Source organism: Elephantulus edwardii, unplaced genomic scaffold (assembly GCF_000299155.1).
Source record: "Elephantulus edwardii isolate Elephantulus edwardi_28Jun2011 unplaced genomic scaffold, EleEdw1.0 scaffold00158, whole genome shotgun sequence".
NCBI classification, from domain to species: domain Eukaryota; kingdom Metazoa; phylum Chordata; class Mammalia; order Macroscelidea; family Macroscelididae; genus Elephantulus; species Elephantulus edwardii.
In genome coordinates, this window is record NW_006399908.1 from 1,024,385 (window position 1) to 1,029,530 (window position 5,146).

At 40.8% G+C, this 5,146-nt stretch overlaps 1 pseudogene; it reads left to right on the forward strand.

Annotated features, from left to right (window-relative positions):
• The first annotated feature begins 1,424 nt into the window (after nucleotides 1-1,424).
• Nucleotides 1,425-2,447, forward strand: LOC102869498 (annotated as a pseudogene).
• Nucleotides 2,448-5,146: the final 2,699 nt, after the last annotated feature.

The window sequence follows — 5,146 nt, forward strand, 5'->3', positions numbered from 1 at the left end:
TCGCCTGAGACTCATGGTGACCCTATGTACAACAGACCTAAATGCTGCTCTATTCTATCTGTGCCAATCTTATTGTCTCTGACACACTTGCCCCCAATACCCCAGTTATTGAATCAATCCACCTCATCGAGGGTCTTCCTCTCCTGCAATGTCCTTTCACCCTTCCAAGCATGATGTCCCTCTGCAAGGACTGGTCCCTCCTTGAAACATGTCCCAAATATGTCGGATGAAGCTTTGGAATCCTTGCTTTCAAGAAGCACCCTGGTTTAACCCTCCCTCTCTAGGACAAACCTGTTCATTCTCTTAGCAGTCCATGGTATATTCAATACTATTCTCCAACACCACAGCTCAAAGGCATCAATTCTTCTTCTATCATCCCTAGTCATTGTCCAGTCTCTGATGCACAGCAAGTGGTTGCAAAGACCTGGCTTGTATCAGGCACACCATAGTTTCCAGACTGACATCATTGTTCATCAGTACTTTAGAGAGGTCTCTGACAGCAGACATTCCCAACACAATACATCTTTTAATTTCCTGGCTGCTGGTGCCAAGAGTGTTGAGTGTGGAGCCAAGAACTGAAGCTGTTTACAATCACAATCTCTTCACCATACATTAAGTTGCTGCTAATTGGCCCAGTGGTGACAATCTTTGTTTTCTTGATATTGAGCTTCAGTCCATATTGAAGGTTGAAGTCCCTGACTTTCTACAGCAAGAGCTTCAGGTCGCCCTCAGTTTCAGCAAGCAGGGTTGTGTCATCTGCATAACATAGGTTGTTGATGAATCTTCCACCAGTTCTGATGTCACATTCCTCCTCGTAGAGCCCAGCATGCCGGATGATCTGTTCTGCATACAGATTGAAAAGGTGTGGAGAAAGAATACATCCCTGGCCCTTCCAAATTTTGATCCATGCAGTGTTCCCTTGCTTTGTTCTGATGACTGCCTCTTGGTCCAAGTACAGTTTTTGCCTAAGCACAATCAGGTGTTCTGGGATTCCCATTCTCCTCAGAATCAGTCACAGTTTATTGTGACCCACACAGTCAAAAGCCTCTGCATAATCAATGAAGCACAGATAGACATTCTTCTGGTATTCCCTGCTTTCAGTCAAGATCCGTCTAACGTTAGCTACAATATCCCTAGTACTACAACCTCTTCTAAACCCAGCCTGCCATCTGGCAGTTCTCTGTTGATGTGCTGTTCCAGGCATTTTGGATAATCTTCAGCAGAATCTCACTCGAACGTGATATTAATGATATTGTTCTATAATTTCCACAGTCTGTCGAATCACCTTTCTTTGGAATGGGAACAAATATCGATCTCTTCCAGTCAGTTGGCCAGGTTGTTGTCCTCCATATTTCTTGACACAACTTGGTGAGCACATCTAGGGCAGCATCTGTTTATTGTAATATACAAATTGGGGCGCCAACATGGCGGCGCCCGGTGGCGTTCACCTGCTCCTTCGCGAAGGATGTCATAGAATTTTCTCTTCACCACTCAATCACATCTACTCACATAAGCAGTCAGGCAGTCCACAAAGAAGAAATTTCTTTTTCCGGAGACAAAGAGATATTTCACACAGTATAGTTCTGCCGGCTGCAGTTGCTCCAGCTCATCCAGTCCCTAAGCACATAAAGAAGCCAGACTATGTGACGACAGGCATTGTACCCGACTGGGGAGACAGCATAGAAGTTAAGAATGAAGATCAGATTCAAGGGCTTCGTCAGGCTTGTCAGCTGGCATGACACGTCCTCCTCCTGGCTGGGAAGAGTTTAAAGGTTGACATGACAACTGAAAAGATAGATGTTCTTGTTCATCAGGAAATCATCAGTCACAATGCCTACCCCTCACCTCTAGGCTATGGAGGTTTTCCAAAATCTGTTTGTACCTCTGTAAACAACGTGCTATGTCATGGTATTCCTGACAGTCGACCTCTTCAGGATGGTGATATTATCAACATTGATGTCATGGTCTATTACAACGGCTTGCATGGGGATACCTCCGAGACATTTCTGGTGGGCAATGTGGATGAATGTGGTAAAAAGTTAGTGGAGGTTGCCAGGAGGTGTAGAGATGAAGCAATTGCAGCTTGCAGATCAGGGGCTTCCTTCTCTGTAATTGGAAACACAATCAGCCATATTGCTCATCAGAATGGTTTGCAAGTCTGTCCACATTTCGTTGGACATGAAATAGGATCTTACTTTCATGGACATCCAGAAATTTGGCATCATGCAAATGACAGCAAACTCCTCATGGAGGAGGGGATGGCGTTCACCATAGAGCCAATCATCACAGAGGGATCCCCTGAATTTAAAGTCCTGGAGGATGCCTGGACTGTGGTCTCCCTGGACGATCAGTTCGAGCACACGATCAGGTCCGCGCAGTTCGAGCACACGGTCCTCATCACGTCGGAAGGGCCGCAGATCCTCACCAAACTGCCCCACGAGGCCTGAGGCCGGAGAGGCACGGCTGCCCGAAGCCGGCTTCGCTAAATAGTTGCAATTCAGCGGCAGAAATTTCGGCGGGAGGCTTACACTGAAGAGCTTCTTCGAAGAACGAAGAATGCGATGGGAACTGTGTACAAGTGGGGACGCAGCGCTGAGGCCCTCCTGGGTCGCGCGGGGGCACAGGAATAGGGACGCCCTCCTTAGCAGATGAGGGTTTCCCGGCATCTCTCTCTCCTGACTCTGCCGATTAAACACGTTCACCTGTTTTTTTTTAAAAAAAAAAAGAAAAAGAAATATACGAATTGGTATGCCATCAGTTCCTGGGGCTTTTTTTTTTTTTTTCTTGCCAATTCTTTCAGAGCAGCTTGAACTTCTTCCTTCATCACCACAGGCTCTTGCTCATACATTGTTTCATGAAATTCTTCTGTGTCCACCAATTCCTTTTGGTACGATGACTCTGTACAGTTTTTCCATCTTCTTTTAATGCTTCCTGGATCATTTACTATTCTGCCCAAAGCATTTTTAAATATTGCCACTTGTGACATGAATTTGTTTTTCAATTCCTTGAGCTTAAAAAAATTCTGAGGGAGTTTTCGGCCCATTTGATTTTCTGACCCCAGCTCTTTGCACATTTCATTATAATACTTTACTTTGTCTTCCCACGCTGCCCTTTGAAATCTTCTGTTTATCTCCTTAATACCTTTATTTCTTCCTTCTGCTTTGGCTTCTTGGTGCTCTAGTGCAATATTCACAGTCTCTTCTGACATCCATTTTGGTCTTTTCTTCCTCCTCTCTCTTTGTAATGACCTTTTGCACTCTTCCTGGATGATAGTCTTGTTATCTTACCATAACTCCTCTGGTCTTCTCTCATTAGTGTTCAAAGTCTGTGGATCAAAGCAAAGCCTGCATTTCTCTTCAAATCAATGTACTACTAATATGAAATATACTTTTAGCAATTTACTAATTTTTTTCAATTTACTTGGGTATATATTTCTTCTCTTGTGTGATTTAAAGTCTCTCAAGTCTCACAAGAGGACCAGCTATGAGGCAGTTTCCAGTCTGTGACAATGAGCTTTTAATTGTTTCAAATAATTCCTGTCCATAATGTTACTGGGAGGAAAAGTTAAAATTATAGAATAACTTATTGGAGAATTGACATTTCATGACCTAAATAAAGTGTCCTATTTAAGAATAAGGCACATATCTTCATTTCTTCATGGGTTTTTTTTTTGTGGCCCTTCATAGTGGTCTTGTTACATATCTTACTAATAATAACATTTATTCCGTGTCATAAAAATAATAAATCAATTCAGGCATTCTTACACAATGTTTGGATAAAACATATGATTATATATCAAAAGACTTAAAATGCACAATTTGATAAAATTTTTAACTTTAATGGTCTGTCAAAAACAAATAATAAAAAGCCTTGGTAAGTATTTTAACAGAAAGCTATTAATATATATAGGGAGAAATTGAAAATAATTTATAATAAGATTGATCAAGTCAACCAGGACATGCCAATTTGACAAAAATATACAATTTAAAAAGTTGTATTTATACAAATATTGTTGTTTTTATTGTGTTCCGTGGAGTTGACTAGGACTTATGTTGACCCAGTGAGCAACAGATGAGAATCTTTCCCAAACCGACCCCAGTCTCAGGATCTGTGGTGTACTTGATCCCGTTGTTAAAGTCATGACCAAGAAAACCTTGGTCAGTTACAATGTTAAACATGGAGCAGGAACCAAAGTTAAATTTGAGTTCACTTTGCACAAAATTGAATGGTGAAAAAGATCTCAAAGTGATAATAATGGCTATTAATTCCCAGTCTTCTTTTATATTGAATCTACTTAATTTACAACAAAAAAGAATGCATTTCCTAATTTTTTAAAGGAAATATGGAGGCAGTTGAGGAGCTTATTAAGGATGACGTGCAAAGAGTGATAAATATAAATAATATCAATATAAGTATGGAGCTAAGCCAAGCACTGGAAATCAGAATGAAATAGGAAAAAAAATATATAAAGTTAAATTCATATGGTATAACTCAGTGGATTTAAGCCAGAGAAAGAGAAGTTGTAAAAGAAAAAAATAGTTTCAAGTATTTTGCCAAAGAAGCCAGTTCTATTGCTGATGTATTTGTCAGAAAGTTTGCTTTCTATGGGTACTTTCCAACATGCCAGCAGGCCTGCCAAGAGGAAACTTTGAAGCAGGCAGTTTAATTATGCAAATCCTTGAGGGCTAATGATTGGGATATGGCAATTGGGTGCATACAAATTAAAGTTTAATCACAAGAATGAATGAAAGCTTTCATAAAAGTAATGAAACAACAATAACACCCATACACAGAATGGGGGAAGAGAGAAACAGTTTAAAAGAGGAAATAGCAGAACTTTTAAAGGGGGTAGGAAGAAGGTAAGGTTTCAGAGACAAGAGTGAATCAAGTTGTTCATAAATGACCTTTACCAGACATTGAGTTTCTTCAGAGTATATGTAAGAGTTATTGGATGCCATCAAGTCAATTTAGACTAAATGACCCCATTTGACTAAGGAGAACTGCCCTGTGGGGCTCTGTTTGATGTAATCCTTGACAGATCTTTCCTCAGCATTCACTGCCCCTGCGTGGTTTCAGCTTGACAACCTTTTGACTAATAAGCAAGTGTTTAACTGTTGCTCCACTAGGGCTCCTTCTTGTTCTAGAA